This window comes from Pleurodeles waltl, chromosome 7, assembly GCF_031143425.1.
Source record: "Pleurodeles waltl isolate 20211129_DDA chromosome 7, aPleWal1.hap1.20221129, whole genome shotgun sequence".
Taxonomy (NCBI): Eukaryota; Metazoa; Chordata; class Amphibia; order Caudata; family Salamandridae; genus Pleurodeles; species Pleurodeles waltl.
The window spans coordinates 126,247,151-126,269,755 of record NC_090446.1 but is presented as its reverse complement, the minus strand read 5'-3'; positions in this window follow the sequence as shown (position 1 = coordinate 126,269,755).

Sequence of the window (22,605 nt, the reverse complement as noted above, 5' to 3'; positions counted from 1 at the left end):
CTGCAGTTGCAACCCTCGATTTTGATAAAAGGCTTGAGGCTAAACCGGTGCTGGCACTCATTAAGGTCTACAAAGGTAAATGTATCTAATTTGCCAGCTATGGTAGTGACATCTGGGGCTTTGAGAATATGAGGGTTATTCAGACTGTGGAAAATAAATTCTTAAGAAAATTGTTGGCTGTTCCACAGTCAGAACCTACATACATGAAGGATTGGGGTATATTTGCAATCAAATATCTCTTCCACCCTTGCTCAGGTGGATCAGGGTATGGTGTAACCCAGTGTTAGACCTTAATTGGGAAATCATTAAGGATTGCCTGGGAGGGCGTGGCCAAGGCGTCAAGATGGCGGACGCACTTTCATAGTGCTCCGGACCCCTCCGTCATCCGCCTTGAATCCGTCCGGAATCCTCCTCCCCTAGGTAGCTCCCTCCCGTCGAGAGGACGCCAAGACCTCCTGCCCCGAGACGAGAGAAAAAAGCGAGGCCCGAGCCCAATTCAGAGGCTCAGACAGACTCACGGAGTCGCGGCCGGGAACATCGGAGGCCCCTGACGAGGGCGGGACCCACCGGGACGGACCTGGGGAGAGGGGCTGGGACCGCCTCTGGCCCACTGCCTCCTACCTGCTCCCCTGCCTCCCCCCACCTCCCCAACGTGGGGGACGGGGCCCAGAATCGAGCCACGCAGCGGGGCAGAGAGCGGCCCGGGCCGCGAGCGCAAGAGGGCCCGAGCGGACCTGAGGGTTTGCGGTCCGCGGCCAGCCACGAAGAAAAGCCGAGAGCGCCGGAGGCGCGAAAGCCCAGGAAAAGAGCGGAACCTGCTGCAGCAGATCCTGGGGGGGGCCGTGTCCCCCGTCTTCTCTCCTGCATCCCCCCTTCCCGGCCGGGAAGCCGAGGCCCGGGGCCGAGACATGGAGATCGGCCCAGATCGCGACGGTGGATCGGAGGGAAGAGTTCCATCACCGAGACGACCACAAACAGAGGTATTGGGCCGGGGGGGTCCCCATTGTGACTGAAACCCGGGGAGGAGCACTGACACTCTGACGGAAAAGCCCCCTCTCTTCTGAATAGACAATCCTTCGCCCCCTCATTGCTTCTCCCATCATCGGGCCCTCATCTCCTTCTCCTCCGGGAGAGAAGAGGAGAAGAAAACGCACAACATCGGGGTTGCCCCTCGGGCTCTTGCATCTACAGCTCGAGTACTACAATCTGAGGCCACAAGGAAGAAGGGACACAGAGCCAACCACCAACCATAAAAGATCGGTCAATCTCCCACTGCGCGTGAAACCAGGGAGATCGAAGTAGAAAACAGCCATAACTAGATATACAGAGACAACAAGAACTTAAACAAGGGCAGTTTCTGATCCCGGCCAAAAACGTAACAAAACCATGGGCAAAGATAAAACATCAAGACAATCGACTGCCCAGACAAAGATAGAACAATATGCCACAAACGCAACGGGGCCCCCAACAGAGGCCCATACCCCGAGCGAAAGAGACAACCAAGCACCAACCTCCAGAGACCTAGAAACAATCCTTCAGGCCATCCACACGTCCCAGGCCGCAGTGGAGGCCAGAGTCGGGGAGGTCAGGGAAGAAGTGACTCTAGTGCATCAAGACCTACGCAATGCCACAGCCCGAATCACAGAGGCAGAGGCCAGAATATCCACGGTGGAGGACGAGGTAAAGACCCTTAAAACACAAGTGTCCGCACTCATATCTCGAACGGCAGAGCTGCACCGAAGGGCAGAAGACGCTGAAAACAGATCAAGGCGGAACAACCTCAGACTGGTTGGGCTCCCAGAAGACACGGCCACAGCGTCTCTTACCGAGTACCTGGAGGAATGGTTTCGCTCCTGGATTCCGAAGGATTGTCTTACCCCGTGGTTCGCTATTGAGCAGGCACACAGAGCCCTTCAGATGAGACCTCCACCAGGATCCCCGCCAAGACCGGTAATTCTCCGCCTCTTCAATTTTAAAGACAGAGACATGATCCTACAGGAAGCACGCACCAGAAGAGATATCCTCTGCAATGGAGATAAAATCCTCCTCTTCCCTGACTACACACGAGATGTACAACAAATGAGACGCTCCTTTCTAGAAGTCAAGCAAAAACTAAGAACAATGAACATCCAATACCGCCTACTATTCCCTGCGAAGCTGAGGGTAGTCTATGGGAACAGAACACACTTCTTCGAACAGCCAACCGCGGCATGGACATGGCTAACAGAAGAGCTGCCACTCAGACAGACCGGGGAGCAAACTGATTGGGCACTGAACGGAAACAAACTCAACCATCGGCCAAAACGAACAATTACTAAGGGACACCGCACGAGGTCGAGAAGACGCAGAGGGGGACGGAGTTCCCGCTCGCATTCCCCGTCGACGGCAGCGGCTCCCACGCCTACTAGCCCGAGAGGCCAAAGATCGCCACAGACAGCTAATGGAAAAGAAGATGGAAGAGATTCGAAACAACATAGCCCGCCCTGGGCCGGGGCCGACTCGCCGGGAACCACGGACCTATCCTGCAGCCCGATTATATAACAAGGGGCCTGAGAGGGGTCTTTAGAAGGGGAGAGAGGAGAGGGAGAAAGGCGAACAAAATAAATACTAATATTGCCGACAAATAAGACCAGCAAACGCCTTCAATGCACTGATCCGACACTATGGAGGGGTCCACCACTGCTCAACCAGTTAGTTAGTTTAGTTCGAAATACCATCTCGCCGGGTTCAAGGCGGGATGGTCAGGGGTAAGGGCGACAGATGCTTCTGGGGGGAAGTATGGGGTGGGGGGGAGTTGGGGGGATTCAAACGCTACACCTAGTAGCAAAGGGTAAGACACTGTTCATTGTCATGTTGACAAGTTTTTTTATTTTAAAAATGGCAGAAATACAGGACAACCAACAAACAAATGGGGAAAAGGTAAAACAGCTCTCGAAGACACGTGGGGAGACCTGGGAGGGAGGCCCCCTGAACCTAAAACAACCACGCCCGCAAGACAGAGCCAAGACAATCTTACAATCAAACCCTGATGCACCCAACACAGGCCATCTCGTGGAATGTAAACGGGCTGCTAGATAAGATTAAATGCACGGCAGTGTTCACTTTCGCACATAGGCACAAACCCGAGATACTTCTCTTGCAAGAAACACACCTGGCCGGAGAACACTGCCCCTTCCTATCGAGAAGGGGATTTGACAGAGTATATCACGCCGGGTTCGAGAGGAGTAGCGATCCTTCTACACCGTTCCTTTCCCCTGAAGGTGATACAGACCTGGAAGGACAAACAAGGCCAATTCGTGGCCATTACTGGGACAATAGAGGGAATGACAATCAACATAATTAGTACATATATTCCCCCAACCTTACAACGAGGAACCATTAAGGAACTAACACAAATCCTCCTAGACCTACCCTCAGGACTGACTGTTATGGGAGGCGACTTTAACGCAGTCCCAAACCATAAATTAGACGTGGAAGGCCCAATAACCAACCACAGATGGGATATGGCGACGGGCCTTACGAACTGGATGACAGCAATGGGACTCAGTGACATCTGGCGACTGAGACACCCACGACACAGACAATATACTCACACCTCAGCAGCGCACAGCTCGCAATCCCGAATAGACTTGATACTACTACCCAGTGCAGACTGCGGTGCCACATCACATATTGAAATACTGGCAAGAGGCATATCTGATCATGCACCACTACGCATAGCTCTGGGTCAGGCCCGACGGGCAAACCGACCCATGTGGAGATTAAATGCTTGGTACCTACAAGACGAAGAATTCGTAGAACAGCTACAAGAGGCATAAAATGAATATTTTGGCCTGAACGAGGGATCGGTGTCCTCACCTGGCATTTTGTGGGCGGCAGGCAAGGCTGTCCTGAGAGGGTCAGCCAGAGGCCTGATAAGAAAGCTAGAACGTCAAAAAACTCAAAATATTGAGTCATTAGAGAAACAAGCAGCAGAGCTTGAACTAGCACAAGAAGAGAACCCCAACGGAAGGGGCGCAAGACAGCTATCCCTGATACGAGAGGAAATCAGAGATCTGGCCCTAGAAGCAGCAAAAGCTCTCTAGCGAGCAAGCACAGCCAGAATATATGGATGGGGGGACAAAACAGGGAAATTACTACACTGGCTGATCTCCCACCACAGAGCCTCAGCCATTATTTCCGAAATATGGGATGGAGAAAAGGGCAAAGTCGAGAAACGCCAAGATATAGCAGAGGCCTTTGCCCGATATTACAAAACATTGTATAAGGCCTCAGATTCCGTCGACCCAGCCCATGGCTGTAGACTACTAAACACAATCCCCCTGCCCAGTCTGCCCCCTCCAGAAACGCAGATCTTAGACGAACCTCTGCAAGAAGAAGAGATAAGCAACGCCATCTCGGGACTGAGAGCTGGAAAAACCCCAGGCCCTGATGGCTTCCCAGCAGAATACTACAAGAAATACAGGAAGGAGCTAATGCCACATCTAATGGCCCTTTTCACAGAAGTAGAACAACAGGGGCGTTTCCCGAGAGGGCTAGATGAAGCCACCATAGTAGTGATCCCCAAATCTAACCCTCCATCATCACACTGTGCAGACTATAGACCGATCTCATTGATCAACTGCGAGGTTAAGATCCTAGCCAACATACTTGCAACACGCCTCAAAAGAGTACTACCACAACTGATCCACGCAGACCAATGTGGGTTTATGACAGCCCGCAGCACCCGTCACTGTATTCGCCGCCTTCATGTGGCCCTCGATGAAAGACACAAACTACCCCGAGACTTAGCGCTGCTCTTTATTGACTTTGAGAAGGCTTTTGACTCCGTAGACTGGAACTTCCTATTCATGGTGCTACAGAGGGCGGGATTGGGACCGAGATTCTGTCAACTAACCCGAGCGTTATATGCAGACCCTTCGGCCCGAGTACAAATCAATGGAACCCTATCATCACTCTTTGAAGTCAGAAGGGGAACAAGACAGGGATGTCCGCTATCCCCCTTCTCTTTGCCCTAACTATAGAACCCCTGGCCCAGATGTTCCGAACAGACCCGGAATATTGTGGCTGGAAATGGAAACACGCTACAGAAGATAAAATAGCTCTATATGCAGACGACGTATTACTTTATATGGGCACCCCAAGCACATCTGGCCCACGCAGTCTCCAACTCCTTAAGAGCTTCGCAACAGCCTCAGGCCTGAAGATGAACCCAGCCAAATCGGCTTTGGTCCCTTTGGCACATACTTGAGACTGCTTTGACTGGCAGGACATAATACCCCTCCGTAGACTGAGCTTTAAATACCTGAGGGTCTGGGTAACCCTCCTACTGGAACTAACCTGGGCAAAGAACGTAGACTCGCTGTTAACACGAGTCAAGACAGACCTACAAAAATGGCAGACACTACCACTGAACATAATGGGGCGGACAGCCTTATATAAAATGATGATTCTACCCAGACTAACATATGCCTTTCAGAACTTCCCCCTCCCCATCCCACGTTCATGGTTTCGAACTCTAGAAACAGCGATACTACAATTCCTCTGGGGCGGGAACAGACACCGGGTAGCCACAAAACACTGCAAGAAGGGAACACACGAGGGAGGCCTGGGGATGTCTGACCCATACCTATACTATTTGGCGACACAGATCTTAACAATACATGACTGGTTCAACGGAGGGTGGTCAGACCCAGCATACCAAATGGAACTAAACACCCTAGGCTTCCCACGCATCTTGGATGCGCTGTACGGTACACCTCTTCCCCAATGTATGGGCGAGACAACTAGAGCCGCCCTCCTGGCATGGCGGGCTGCACTGAGACACACCCAATGGAATGCAGTAATCACCCTACAGACCCCGCTGTGGAGAGGGCAATGGATCAACTCCACCGCCACACTGGAGGGATTTACAGAATGGGATAAACTAGGGATTTCACTGGTGGGAGACATATGGAAGGGAGAAACGCTTAAATCCTTTCAGGAACTACAGACAGAGTTCCAACTATCCCGAACACAATTTTTAAAATACCTTTAACTCAGACATGCCATAGGAACGCAGCTCCCCAAAAACCCACTACCGGAATTTAACCCCATTGAAGCCAAAACTTTAATGGGGAACATGGGAGGGAAAGGGATATCACAACTATATAGAATGTTGATTAACAATACACCAGGAGACGCAAGCTTGATGAGGATGGGGTGGGAGACCTGGACCGGGGCTTTAGAAGACTCGGAATGGGCAGAAGCCCCAAAAACCCTAGCCATATCAGCAAAACTACGTACCATACAATTTTACTACCTACACAAAGCATACTTGGCGCCCAAAAGGCTTTCACGGGCGGGAATATGGCCGAACAGCCGCTGCCCCCGCTGCGACATGGAACACGCAGACTTCTTCCATATGGTCTGGTTTTGTCCGACGCTGCAGATCTACTGGGAAAAAGTGCTAAACGAACTAAACAAGACAATAGGAACGAAACTCCATCTCTCCGCCTCCATGGTACTACTAGGAATCATGGAGGAGAGATTAAGATCACGAACCAATCGAGCGTTCATCGGAACGGCTCTGCTGGTGGCCAAAAGAGACATAGCCGCGGCGTGGACTTCGCCTGCCTGCCCATCCCTGCAGAAATGGAGAAAGGGTGTAGACTGGTGCGCAATCCAAGAGAAACAAATATACGAATCAAGAGGATGTCCCCGGAAATATGAAAAAATATGGGGCCCATGGCTCGAAACACTGTCATAGACTAGATCGAACCACCCTCCTCCTCCTCACTGAGCGTGATCAAGGAACTACCTATGCCTTCCCCCGAAAGGAAAAGAAAAATATGTACATAGTAAATGTACTACAATTGAATTGTTCGGTTGTACCTGTGCTAAAAGGTTGTTGCCATAATTCTTTGAAAACAATAAAATTTGGTTATAAAAAAAAAAAGGATTGCCTGACTTTAGCTAGGGCATTACACATTCCATGGATTAAATAAATTAAGGATGTTACGTGTAAACTGGGTCGCCCTGATTTATCTGAGCACCTGTATGGTATTAGAGAGAGAGACCTGAATTGGGCAACGCAGCATTTTGCCTGTATGTTGGGCTCGGAAAGGGAGGCGCATTAACTTTTTAAACCGGCTGGGGGCCCGATTCCGAGTACTTGGAAATGGGCTGAAATAATTCCCATTTATAAAAAGGGTGATGTGAGCTCCCCTGTAAGTTATAGACCTATTAGCCTTATTGATAATCTTCAGAACATTTTTGCGAAACAGCTCTTGAACAGGCTATTGAGTTGGGCCCAGGACCATCAGGTGTTATCCCCACTCTAGGCGGGCTTTCATCTGAAAACCAGTACAGTAGATCAGGTTTTTAGGCTGATGCTTCTATACTGGAAATATGTAGCACTTGCTAAGCAAAATCTATATGTCGTTTTTGTGGACCTTCGGTCTGCTTTCGACATGGTTCCCAGAGAAAAACTATGGGAAGTGTTGCACAGAATGGTTACTCCTACCAATATAATCCATCTATTACAACGGCTACATGAGAATGCATATGCCCAGGTGAGATGGGGTAACCAGGGAGAATTAACAGATCATATTCCCATCCAGAGGCGGGTTTGTCAAGGATGTGTTTTGTGCCCAAATCTATTTACCTTGTTTATAAATGAGGTGGTACAAGTTTTGTCTCTCTGCCAAAATGATGCCCCCTCCTTAAATGCGCAGAAAATCCCCATATTACTTTTTGCAGATGATTCCCTCCTTATTTCCAAGACCCCAATGGGTCTTCAGATTTTTGTTGACAGGTTCAAATCATACTGTGCAGATTATGGCCTGGAACTGAATGCTAGTAAAACTAAATTAATGGTGTTTAGTTCAGGATCAGTCAGGAGATGTACTATCATCTTAGATGGGACCCCTTTATGCAAGGTCAGTTCAATAGACTATTTGGGAGTGAGGATTTCAAATAATTTACATTGGGAGGATCAGATTAGTAAAAGTGCAGCACTTCTTTAGCATAGGGCAGACGCTAGCCTGCGTTTTTATAAAAGCACTGCAACAAAAGCCGTTTCTCCGGCCATCAAGATCTACTTGGCAAAGGCGCAGGGTGTGGCTGCCTATGGTGCCGAGGTGTGGGGGTTTTGTAACATCAACAGATTGTCTGTGGGTGAAAACAGCTTTGCTAGGGCACTACTTGTGTGCCCACGTAGCATACCCTTGATCCCGGTTTTTCTGGATCTTGGGTTTAATCGTATCTCTGATTTGATAGCTCTGAGACCCATACTCTTTTGGGTAAGGATCTGGACCACACCAGAGCTCACTACTTACAGGGACTCTCTTCTTGACATCTTAGAAAGACCTAATGCATTTTCTATCCCATGGCTCAGGTATGTGTCAAAATGGTTCTGTACCTTGGGGCTTGAGTTATTGGGAGAATTCACAGAATTTAGTGAAGACCCACAAATCGTTTTTGAAATCTGTTTACTGGTCCTATGTAAGAAATAATCTTCCTCTTTGTACATCACATGGTCGGTTGACTAATCAGTTTCTTGATTTTAAGTAGTGTCCCCAGTTTGAATTTTACCTAGATTTTATTCCTAATTCATTGGGTAAGAGTTTGTATGCCAGTTTCCGTTTTGGGTGTTTACTGCTGCTGTCTCTAACCGGCAGCTGGAGATCACCATCAACATCTGATCTATGTCCGACCTGCTAGGACAGTATTGAATCTGTTGAACATTTTATGTTTTTTGGCCGGCGTATACCCTCCCCCGGCGTAAGTGGATTCGTAGAGCCTGCCGGAATTTGGGCATAAGACAATGTGGCATTGCTTTAAGGATTTTGAAAAGTGATACTTTGAATATTTTAATTTCTGCGGTTAGCAAGTTCCATGTGGCTGCATGGCATATACGTACTCACTTTTTTTTTTTTTTTTAATGTTTTGCAAATAAGTTTGTTATTGGATAAGGAATGGAAGGTTTTATATTTTATTGTAATTGTTGATTGATTTTTAATTCTCTTTATGTTTTAACTTATTTATTCATGTTTCTCTTTCCTTTATCCAATTTATGATCTTTCTATTTGCCTATGGTCTTTTTTTTTTTTGTGCTTTGATGGTTATGTTCACCGAATAAAGCTTGTGTTACAGTGATAGGGGCTCCTAGGATTAGGAAGAGTTTGCCTGGATGAAATGATGATTTGATGTTACGTAATGTGGCTATGAATTTTGCATCTGTTCTTTTAATGTACTCTTTAAACTGTATTTTTATCTGTTTTTATTTTAATGTGATAATGTATCTTTTATGTTTATATATGTCAAATGTGTTCTTTTATGGCTTTTAGTCGCCAATTAAAGCTTTTTTGATTAACTCACTAACGCCCTGTGCTTTGAACAAAATCTTTCCATCAATAAGTGAAAGGTGCCCAATATGGAGTGCCGGAGGTGGATTGGTTTAATATACTTTGGCCCTGTAATGCCCTGAAACTTTATATAGCAATGCTAATTGCACGGTCGTTGGTCACCACTCATTGGAAGTCCCCAGTAGGGCCCAGTTTCGAGCAATGGGAGACTAAAATGCGGAAAGTCAGCCAACAGCAAGGCTGGTTTTATGAAAGAATGAATAGGTACAGTATTTACAAAGAAAACTGGAGAGACCCGGCCAGTACAGTATAGGTGAAATAAGGGAGTACGGGGATTTTTAGATGGAAAAAGGTGCTCTAGTGGGTTATGATTAAGGAAAGACTAGCCGGTCAGAGGGTGTCTCCCGAGGGGCCCTAAGTAAGTACTGTCACTTTAGGGGGCAAGGGTAGGAGCTATTTATTTAAGTATTTGATGATTTTTTTAAAAATGAGTCTCCTTTGAATAGATTTGATATGCTTTGACCTGTGTTCTGTAATATGGATCGTTATTAATGCTGATTATCACCTTTAACAATTAAAAAAAGATTAAAAACTCTAACAGTGTAAAACAGTTGTTGTTAATGCTGAGTATCACCTTTAACAATTAAGAAAAGATCAAAAACTCTGTAAAACAGTAATTCTTAACATGTGGCCTGCAGATATTTTTTTTACATTTGTTTGTGAATTAAATAAAATATTGAATCACTTGTCAGATGCTTGTTTCTGTATTTGTTTGTATTGATCCACAGTTCATATCATCGAAAATGGCCAGGCCAGGCTCTCCAGCATCCAGTAATGACTCAGGGAGGTCTCCAGATTCTAATAATAATTCATAGGGGTTCCAGTAATGAGACAGAAGTCAAAAGGTTAGGAACCACTGGTTGAGGGCATAACACAGTATAACAGGGAGATGCAGAGGAATAATAGAGACAAAGCAAAGACTGAGCATTCAGCCTAGGGTATAAACAGAGGAAAGATGGTCTGGTGACTGCTGGAGTACAAAGGCTCTATTAAAGGCTTTGGGGCTTCTCTCTGTTGCTTCAGTCCTGCTTCACTGTAGGTATTAAAAAATCCTTATTTACATCTTTACATGTATTTTTTTTTTCTTAAAGCTGAATTTAGTAGGTCTCAAGCTGCATTGCAGCTCCACAATGCTCACATTTGCTTCAAAAACAAACATGGCCCCTTCACAGGTTCATCTCATCTCATGATGTACAGGGCGGCCCAGTGGACTGAGAGATTTTGAGATTGGCTGGCGACCAGAATTTTGGTGACTGTTCAGTCCTCCCCTGAGAAGAGCACACTCAGGACAGATAGGTTTGCAAAGAGAAGAAGGGACATACAGGATGGGCATGGGCTAGAGAATGCAGAAGACAGGTGCAAAATAGCACTGGGACACACTGAAAAAAGATAAAGACAGAATACTACTGACAAAGAAAGAGAATAGGCAGAGAGGCATCTCCCTTATGCTGGTGTTCTTGCAGTATGCTGTTCTCCCTAAGTGCTGCAAAGTGTAGTGCTGCACCAAGCCTCAGTGGTATTGGCACTGCACAGCAGTCGTGGTGTAGTGTAGCCATTTTTAATATAGCTTTACGCACGTTAGGTTAACATATTAGGCCTCTGTGCACTTTGCCCTAGATACATTTTATTTAGCCTCACACTGTTATTTTACAATAACCAGTTTTACAGTCTTGTTTTATTTCTTTCTATCACACTGTTTAGCTTAGTTCAGCACTGTGTTCTCAAACAATGCATTCTTGCTCACCCTGTGCTTCAGTCAAGGCTACAGTCTGGTACATTGCCAGTACACGTGGTAGAAGTTTAGTCTCTAGTGTTCGTAGACGATACGCATCCTTACGTAGGGACATTTTCTTAGAACATCTGCATGTTCATTATAAAATCACTTTCTAGTCTTAGAACAGGTGAGACGGGGATTCCGACCAGGAACCTACAACTAGATGCTGACTGCCCCGTTGCAGATGCTGATGCAGCTTACAGGCCTTTGCTCAGGTATGAGGGTTGATGTCCTCCCGGGGGAACCTGAAAGGCAGGCTTAGAGCTTCACATGCTGTGCTCATAGTATAACTTGGAGAGAACTTAATATAGTTGCACTATGGTAGCCTTATTCTTGTGCTTCACTCTCATCGTTACTATTTTAATCCTACTGTGTTGTGTCGTTCTGGTTGTTGCAGCTCACGCCTTACTATATAAAATGCAGTTGTTTTATTAAACCAATCTTTAAAACTTAAACTGCCTTTGTCATTTTCTAAATGAGACCGTACTGTGTATGAGAGCACCGGTTGTGACCTGAGTGACCACGACTTCCCTGGGAAGTACTAAGATGTCATGCGCTCGGCTGCCCAATTGTCTCTTCCCTTCGGGAGAGATGAGGCACTGCTAGTTAGCCGGAGCATAACCCGGATTTGGGGTGACAAGGGTCCTTCACCGTGAGTCAGACTTAGTCCCCCACACTGTGAACGATCTTGCCGCCCAAAAATCCAGTAGTCTCATTAGGATAATGAGAGCCTACGCGACATGGCACCGCCAACGTTTGGTCAGGCTCTATTTTCGGGTCCACTGGTATATCTCGGTCTCATATAATATAATGATCCCTCAGTTCCATATATGGAGACGTCCGTGGTACTGAGGACTTCCACCACCGCTGTATAGGTAACCCTATTAACAGCAGGTGGTTGTTCAAGCTTGAACCTTAAAAGGAAACAAACCCTTTTGGTGTGCCTTCTCTGAATTCTTGGTGCTGTTCTAATGGCGAATCCCCAGGTTGTACAAATAGCTCTTAACATGAGACAACCGCTCACAGCACATTTGCTAGCACAAGGCCTTACGGCCCAGGGTGGTCCAGTCACGTTTGTGGTGGACGCCCACTCAGCCTATAGAACAGAACTTTTCTACTCTTGGGTCACTTTTCCAGCAGTTGATGGGAACACCAATACATTCCATACATATACAGTAGCGAACGCGCCTGGACAATACAGGGCGTACGCATATTTAGAGATACCTCTATCTTATCAAGATCATAATAATTGGCTTGATGGCGCCCTATCCCATACAATGTTACCAGTAAGGTTAGGTCCACTAAGTAATGAAGGTCCTACCTGGCCTTTATTGGCCACATATACACCACATCCTGCGGCTGCAAATATGGCGGTGGCTGAGGTTCGACACCTATACACTGACTTAACGGCAATATATAGACGCTTAGTACAATTTGTAATGCAGACACTAAATACAAACCCAGCACGTACCGCTCCAGCACAACCACACGCAGTAACACTAGGTATAAATCCAGTGACTGTACACTCTATTATGGGTAAAGTCCCAGCAAAACGAGAGGAGACTCAGTTTTGGCTGGCACAAAAAATTTATACGCTGGAGGTGGTATTTCCCCATACGGGACCTCAGGACAAACATAGGATATTAACCATGTGTTTACCCTTTGAGATGGTTCCCACAGTGGAACATTGTAATACATGGGGCACGGTGTTTTCCGCGCTCTATACAACGGCACACAGTACACCTACACTAGCCAACCTACCGGAAGTGCTTAAACAAATTCAGGATGAATACGGGGCTGCCCCGGCCTTAAATTTAGGAATGCAACTGATAGGCAATTTTGCCACGGTTTCTTCAATAATCCTAAGCAATCTTAAAGGGGAAGCAGTTGCGCTTGCAGTGCGCATGCGTCTTCGTGACGTTCCGCAACAAGATCAGGAGCGGGAACTGCCTAAAATAATAGCGGAAACATATTCCAGTATTGGTCGAGATAGCCTGGGGGCTAGACCACAAAAACCTCAAATTCAGGGGAAAATTAATAAAGATAATACAAAACAGCAACCTGAGGGTAATAAGAAGCGCTGGGAGAAAAAACAACAAACACCTAAAAAGGAAAGGGGAATCTCCACGTACGGAGACCCCGCACAATAGGCATAATCTCAGAAATAGGGATAATATTAAAACGCCTGATAGATATCAATATACTGATACACGCCATCTCGTTCTTTTCAGGACTCATCGGAAAAGAGAAATGAGAGAGGTGGGCGGTCAGAGCGGAGAACAGAGTACGTGAAACCGAGACAGGAATCACAACGCTCTTCAGAGGTTTCTGTCAAGAAAGAAGAGAAACCGGTACAACAAAAACAGCAGTTTAAATAGAAAAAGGTGGCAGCAGTCTCAGTTAGACATGCCACTCAGGAAGAGGGCTCTCTTGAAGAACAAGACATGGGCTCTAGCACTGCTAGACAGCGCGGCAGAGGTCACAATAGTTCGCCGGAATCTTCTAGAGCATCTGGAGGTGAAAGCAACTGATGACTTCATACAAGTAGAAACAGCAGACATGCGTGTCTCCGAACCTGATACGGTGTATACAGTGACTTTACAATTGGAAGGAGACATTGAACGACTATACACGCAATCTTTTGGGATCGTGTTGTTAAGATATAGGACATTTTGCTGGCTGAACAAGATTGGCCGCCTGATTTTGTCCGCACCTGCCCTGCTGGGGAGGAGGTTATTAAACCTTCCTTCTCGCCCCTTGTTCCGGAGGAACTCGCTGAGTCCTATTCTATGAAATGGGCTCTCGCACAGGCACCTGCGTTATATAGAAATCACGTAGAGTGGGATAGGGATTCTCCATATCATGTAATTCCTATTAAAGGGGAGCCTCAGCCACAACCGCAGTATCCCATAAAACATGAAGCAAGGGCACCAGTGAGAGAAATACTTACACAATTAGAATACCAGGGTGTAATTGAACCCTGTGTCTCACCGATTAATAATCCCTTATTCCCTGTAGCTAAACCGGACCATTCATATAGAATAGTCTTAGACAACAGACATTTGAACGGACATACACGTACATATGCTATACAAAATTCACATATCACTGCACTAATGAGGCGTTGTCATATGTGGATGATATATATCTCACGGATGATGAGTTGCTACAACATTTAAGACGGGTAGCCCGCATTGTTGTAGGGTTTGCCAAAATCGGCTACAAATTTTACTTCAAAAAATCGAAAATTGCCTTCCTCTGCGTCATACTCCTGGGATATGAGCTGTCGAGTGAAGGTAAGAGCCTAGGGTAAGAGCCTAGCGCCACAATTCTTAGAAAAATGTGCACAATTACAACCACCAAATACGATTAAGAAACTCCAATCATTGTTGGGCTTTCAATTTTGGCAGAACATACATTCCTGATTATGCTACACACATAAAACCTTTATATGAATTAATACGTCCTAATTTTTCAAGCAAATTTTGGACAATCGAACATACACATACTCTTCAGGAGTTACAAGCAGATATGCTAGCAGCGAAACATCTACACACACGGGACAATAAGACACATTTGGTCATCAGGGTGATAGCTGGGGCCATTGGGTTTACTTATGTCACATTTAATGAAGGTGAGACAGTCCCCATTGCATACAAGTCACACTTGTATTCCGCTGCCGAGCAACGATTTGCACCCATAGAGAAGATTCTCACTGCTGTACAGATGGCTGTTCTTAAAGAGAGACCTCTGGCTCAGGGAAAACGCATTATTGTCGTTTCTCCTATTCCGGCCCTTGAGGCTGTTACAAAAGCTCTTGTCCCGAACGCAAAAGCACTCCACCCAAGATGGATACAATGGGCCACGTCCTTGACAGCCACCTATGTAGACTACATTTTTGACCCAAAGTTACAAACTCAGGAATTTCTACAATATGAAGTTGAATATCCAGTTCCCGCTGACACATTGCCTATTGCCCAATATCAGGTGGTCGTGTACACCGATGGCTCTGCGCAACCAGCGATTGGAACAAAACACCAATATTCTGCTGCATGTGCAGTTGTGAGCGGCTATATGGTGGGGGAGAAATTCTGCCCCAGACCTTAGGGGATTGTACTGCACAATTGGCTGAGCTAAAAGCTCTACTAATGGCACTGGAACATACGGATCCGACACAGTTCACACTGATTGTTTGTGATTCATATGATTGTGTCCAGTCTTTTAACAAATATTTACATTACTGGCGCTTGAATGGGTTCAGAGATTCAAAAGGCAACACCATTAAACACAGACTACTGTGGGGGAAGGTAGCAGACCTGAAAGAGACGCTACCCAAAGTCCATGTTGTACATACACTTGGACACCAGCGCGTTGGAATACACGTTGCTGGAAATACTTTGGCTGATGAAGCCGCAAAGTCGGCAGTGGCAGTTGCCACTGTAGCTGCAGTGACTTGTTCGAGTACCAAACCAGACACGGAGATTATGGCTGCCATTAGAGCAACGGTTGATGGCACGCCTTATCCAAAAGGATTTCCAAATAAATATCAATATTTTATGGGAAGTATGCTGAACGCTGAAGTTCAAATTCCTAGCGTAGGCGTACGCGACATCCCCAATAAAGGTGTAAGACCACAATTGATTAAAGCAGCGCATGAGGGGGTGGCATCTGCATATGCTGGCGTGGCAGCTACGATTTCGCTATTACAGGCCCGCTATTGGTGGTCTGGTCTCAATAAAGAGACCAAGCAGTATGTCCTTTGTTGTGGCATCTGTCAACAAATTAAAGTTTCAACAGCTAAGCGCCCGCGGCAGACACCCCTCTTAATCTCAAACAGGCCATTACAATGTGTGTACCTGGATCATTGTGGTCCATTAACACCGGATAGTGCATACAAATATATACTAGTCGCTGTTGATTCCTGCTCCAGATTTGTGTGGGTGTGGCCACAACGCTCGGCTAACGCTCGGACTGTTATTAAAGATTTGCAAATCTTTGTCGGTACATATGCAGTTGCGGCATTCCATTCGGACCAGGGCCCTGCTTTTGCCTCAAGGGCATTCAGGGACACCATGGCTTCGTTGGGAGTCCAGCTCCAGTACTCGTCTCCCTTTCATCCCAAGGGAAATTCTGTCGTGGAGCGATTAAACCGCGATTTAAAGCAATCCTTAACAGCCAGAGTCTTAGGTACGGGTCGTAGTTGGCTAACCCACCTGTATGGAGTTCAGAGAGCACTAAATAACCTGCCTAGAAGGTCCCTTGGGGGTCGTACTTCATTAGAGTGCCTGTTCGGAACACAAATGTTTGTTCCGGATCTTGATGGTCCTGGTGTGGAGGCGGCGGAAACACCTTTTGACATAAATGATCGTGTCACTGTTTTGCAGGAATTACAGCAGTTCCGTGAAGATAACTCTTCTAAAAGTGCTGCCTCCACAGGAATTAAGGATGTGCCAGTAACACCTACTGGCTGGATTCCCACGGTTGGGGATCTTGTGTGTGAAAAGGTCGCAGTAAAAAAAGAATTTGGCCCTTCTTACCGTGCACCAGTCCCTGTGTTGGGGATACACGGAACGAGAACTGTCATTCTGCCCCCGTTGCCAGGTGCCAAAGAAAATCGCTTTGTTTCTATTGACAATGTCAAGTTACAACATGTGGCCGATTCTACACAGCCAACCAAGAGGAACGTCCAGTAGTTCCCGAATCCCTCTCACTAATGGAGAAGAAGTTCCGCTTCAAGTTGTCTATACCAACACTGTTGCCTCTCCGAGCCTGGGGAGGGTGGATGATGATCTTGCATTAGTTCCACTAACAACGACCAATTTAGAAACATTTGATCGAGTCACTATGAATACGGGCGTGACGGATGGTGCTGTCTGCAGTGTGCCGCCGCGAGAAACACCAACTCCTCCATTGACTACGGCAACGCCTTTTGCACGAACTGCCTCTGGTTATTTTGACGACAACAACGATGGTCTATCGGACACGTTTGCCTCTTTGACTACTGACCTGTCAGGCCCACGTAAGCTGATGCGTTGGCTTAAAGATACGTATTTTGTTTTTCCATGGAACTATCTATGGCTTTTATTGACTATGCTAGCATTTTTTCTTTGGATTGGGTTTGTCATTACCTTTTTTCTGTTGATACATGGTAATTTTCTTCCTGAGAGATCAGCGGTTGAACAGGTAGAGGAGGTGTTGAAACCACATTTTTCATTACATAGGGTCCGAAGAGACTTGTCCTTTGTGAACATTTCTGCAGTGCCAATTCCTGATGGGATTGTGTGGGATAAAGTAATGTTTGATATATACGGTCCCACTGAAATAATTCAAATACCGTATGTGCTAAAGTTATCTATGAATGATATAGCAATACCAGGCATTGTATCTGATAAATGGGATGTGAAGACAGTTGACTCGATGATGACTGAATTGCAATATTACACTGTCTATGAAAATGAAGATGTTTACCAGTTTAGAGACAATTATGGTGACATGTTTTGCTATAATTATTAGGGGCACCACTTCCTACATAAAGCAAGTACTCCCAAAACGATATTTGACTATACACAATGGGAACATTGCCCGACTCCCCCGCAAGGGAGTTCCAAAACTTATTTTGACAAATGTAAGTATTTTTCTGGGCACCATCAAAAGAATGCTGAGTCATATTATTTTAAGCTAACTCCTACTAAGGATAAACAAATGTTATTGACAAACACAAAATTTATATATTCGGATTCCTTTGTTTCCCGGTTGTCAATTGAAGGTTATGAATATTGGTCAAAAAATGTTGATTTGAAAAATGTTTGGGGAACAAAGAATTGGCAAACTAAGGGTAGAGAAACACTGTTTAGAGCATGTCTCATTCCCGCTCAAATGAATTTTTTTAAATGAAACAGTACAACAGACCAGCTGCTTGGGTTTAGCTACAATCAGAGAATTAAACATGCCCAGTATACCTGCCGCTGCAAAAATTAATAAGTGGCAGAAGTATATAAATGCCACGTTTAGTGAGCTTACTGAATGGGTCCAGAATGGTACATATAACACTTCATTGACACGTCAGGGCGGGTGGTTATTGTGGCCAATGGATACCAACGGGTGTCATCAACGTTTTGTCACCTCCTCGGGGGGGTTTCCGAACGAGTAGGTCAGACCCTCGCTATATATCACCAGAACATGCAGAAATAATTACGACATATAGTGTGGGTAAATTGTGCCAGCAATGGCTAAAATCATCCTCACTAGATGCAGTTAACACACATCTCACTCTCCTGTCTAATAACACTGACTTACAAGATTTTTTTGTCAGGCCCGAAGACACCACGTAGGAAGCCTTTCTTGTATGAGGTATACAATGAAATATGGAAACTTTCCCAACAAGAAGCTGCGGCCCGGTTAAGGCAGATAGATCAGGAACATCTGAAAAAAGCATTAGCTGTTGTGGATAATGGGATTCACACCTTGTCCGACCGAATTTATACAATTAACAACATTGTTTCTTCTGCTATAGACATTATACGATCTGATATGTCTTCTTTATATCATGGACAGAGTCAGACCAGGTCCATTATGCAGTTGGGTTGGACGCTTCAGACATTGAAGGCGGGTCGCGTTCCGTGGCAGCACATCAGTGCCAGGGAAATATTTTTTTCCTTTAATTTGACGCGACAACAACAACTAATGGATAAGAAGGAGGCGACTTATGTCATGCTTAACATTGAAAAGTTAGAAAGATTGCCTTTTAACGTGGCCGAGATTCCCTCTGCAGAGTGGTTGATACACGGGGTTATTAATCTGCCTATTTCTACATTACAATTCACTTCTTGTTTGAAACATGTTCCGGTAGGCAGATATGAGAAGCTGGGAGATAGTTACATCCGTGAGGTGTGGGAGCTTCCCTTCTTGTACAAATGCCTCAATGGCATGAAAGAGGTCTTTCTTAGCGGCAGTGAATGTGAGACTTCAGTCAGCCATTCGATGATTTGTAAGCAGCTGTCCTTGCATGGGGCGTGTAATGCCTCAGTTTGAATTTGGCTTGCTATATGAAGGGAGTTCCAGTCCCCTTGATTAAAGGCACGTTCCAGGTGCTTTCAAACGGCAGCTACGTCCTCCTCAATAGTGAAGAGTGTTGTGGTATGCGGCCCGGAATAGTTTACGTAGTTTCGGTCACTAAGGTCGTTACTTGCTGCGGGAATGTGTTGTTTCCCCCCCACTAGAATAAGGGAGGTAGCAGATATTTGGCCTCTCATTGCTACTTCCAAGGTGAATTTTGACAAGTTAAGCAGACTGAAGGCTTTGTTGTTTCAGAAGCATGTGGCCCTTACATCTGCACGCGAGACCTACGCACTTCAGGTGGCGAGGTCATCAGCGGAAATAGTCCCTGTTAAATACGAACTTTCCGAGCCACTTTGGTGAACTCGTGGGACGTATATCCTTTGAATTTGGCATTTGGCCGCATGCTCATTTTTTAAATTGCAAATCACCCTGCTTGTGTGTCCTCTTAACTTGTTGAAATTGGATAGGGTTTTACTTATATTTTAGCATTAGGGCATTTTTAGCTTCAGCTTAAACCTCTTTCTACCGACAAGGGGAGGGTGTAGTGTAGCCATTTTTAATATAGCTTTACGCACATTAGGTTAACATATTAGGCCTCTGTGTACTTTGCCCTAGATACATTTTATTTAGCCTCGCACTGTTATTTTACAATAACCAGTTTTACGGTCGTCTTTTATTTATTTCTATCACACTGTTTAGCTTAGTTCAGCACTGTGTTCTCAAACAATGCATTCTTGCTCACCCTGTGACTCAGTCAAGGCTACAGTCTGGTACATTGCCGGTACACATGGTAGAAGTTTAGTCTCTAGTGTTCGTAGACGATATGCATCCTTACGTAGGGACATTTTCTTAGAACATCTGCGTGTTCGTTATAAAATCACTTTCTAGTCTTAGAACAGGTGAGAGGGAGATTCCAACCAGGAACCTACAACTAGATGCTGACTGCCCCGTTGCAGATGCTGATGCAGCTTACAGGCCTTTGCTCAGGTATGAGGGTTTATGTCCTCCTGGGGGAACCTGAAAGGCAGGCTTAGAGCTTCACATCCTGTGCTCATAATATAACTGAGAGCGAACTTAATATAGTTGCACTATGATAGCCTTATTCTTGTGCTTCACTCTCATCGTTACGATTTTAATCCTACTGTGTTGTGTCGTTCTGGTTATTGCAGCTCACGCCTTACTATATAAAATGCAGTTGTTTTATTAAACCAATCTTTAAAACTTAAACAGCCTTTGTCATTTTTATATGAGACCGTACTGTGTATGAGAGCACCGGTTGTGACCTGAGTGACCACGACTTCCCTGGGAAGTACTAAGATGTCATGCGCTCGGCTGCCCAATTGTCTCTTCCCTTCGGGAGAGATGAGGCATTGCTAGTTAGCCGGAGCATAACCTGGATTTGGGGTGACAAGGGTCCTTCACCGTGGGTCAGACTTAGTCCCCCACACTGCGAATGATTTTGCCACCCAAAAATCCAGTAGTCTCATTAGGATAATGAGAGCCTACGCGACAGTGGCAGCAGCATGATGTAGGACAGTACACATTGATCACTGCATCTAGGTGTCCCCTTGAGTGTGCTCCCAACCTGTTTCCATTGCTCCTGACTGCAGCGTTAAGCACCTCTGATCTCTGCTCTACCTATTGAGTGGAGTGGCACCATAAACAGATACATCAATGCCTGCTTCAGACATGACCCAACTGGCCAATGTAGCAGCTGACACAGGACGAAAAGGTTTCTGAATCGCAATCAGAAGAGGACCTACCTAAAGGATCACTCCTATGACAGCCGTACGTTCCTCATACAACTTTAAACATCTGGCCACACAAAGTTTATCGTTGTGTGGAAATGCAGGATAATCAACAGATGTAGACATACATTTAGTCCTTCTGGAAATGGGAAAAAAAACTCCTGTAGGAGAAAACAACCTACCTGCTAAATCTAAAGCCCTCACATCCGAAACCTTGCGGCATTAAATTAGACATAATACCATGGTCAATTTTGCTGACAGTTGTTTCATAGATAACAAATAGTTGTCAGGCCAGACATTCAAGTCAGACTACATTCACATCCCACAATTGTGAGCAGCGCGGTTTGGGTGGATTGGCCACCCTAATACCTTTAAGCAGTTTACATACCAAGGGGTGTTGACTCACAGGCTTACCATCTATCTATTCATTCTGTGCAGAAATAGCTGACCTGAAATTGTTTACCAACCTGTAACATAAACCAGATTCAGCACACTGAGACAGCAAGTTTAGAACACCCTTGAGTTCGGATCCTACAGGATCCGCTTCCCCTCGAAGGCACCAATCCACCCATTTCCTCCGTGCCAAAGAATATCTCTTGCGGATGGATGGATGGAGCCCAAGCTTGGTGTATTAATGAGGCAGCTGAAGATGAAATGCCTTGCACTTGGCCATGTCTCCTGATATTTTCCAAGCCATAAGGGTCACTTGACCCGCTAATAGAAGAGGGTAGGGGATCCCACTGGGTCCAGAAGGAGACAATGAAAGACTGGGAGAAGGGAGGGAAGAGCTATGGACAACTCCAGAAGAGAGGGGAACCATGGTTGACTCTTCCACACTGAAATGATAAGAATCAATTACTCAGATTGACACCTTGTTTGCGCTGCCACTCTCAGAAGCATGGCGAATGGTGAAAAGGTGTAATTCACCTGACCCGACCAATCTTGCAGGAAAGCGTCCGTTGCCAGGGCCAACGGATCTGGTCTCCAACTGTAAAATCTCAGAAGTTGATAGTTGAGACGAGATGCAAACCGTTCTATGTGACAAGGGCCTAGAAAAGACATGATTTTCTGGAAGACAGACGGATGGAGCTTCCAATCGCTGGGGTCCATCAGGAACCGAGAATTCCAATCGGCCACGAGATTGTCCTTCCCCGGAAGGAATTCCGCCACCACCATGATTTTCTGCAAAAGGCAAAAGTGCCTGAACTCCCTGACAATGGTCGCCAAATGGCGTGACTTTGTCCCTCCCAGATGGTTGATAAAACAAACCACAGACACATTGTCCATCCTCAATAGGATGCAACAATTGTTTCTGATAGGGGTGAGGGAACTGAGTGCAAAGGAGCCCGTTAAGAGCTCCAGGCAATTTATATGGAGACGTAACTGGTCGGATGACCACCGACCTCCTATTGAAAACTGTCCGCATCTCGCTCCCCAGCCCCAGTGGCTGGCATCTGATTCTATAACCACCTCCAGAGAGGCTCCAAAGAAGGCTCTGCCATTCAAGGCCTCCATGTGTGAGAGCTACCAATGGAGCTCCTCCCGGGCTTCGACAGATAAGGGAATCAGGTGATCGTAAGAGAGACCCTGCTGTTGATAGTGAATCTTTAATCTCTGT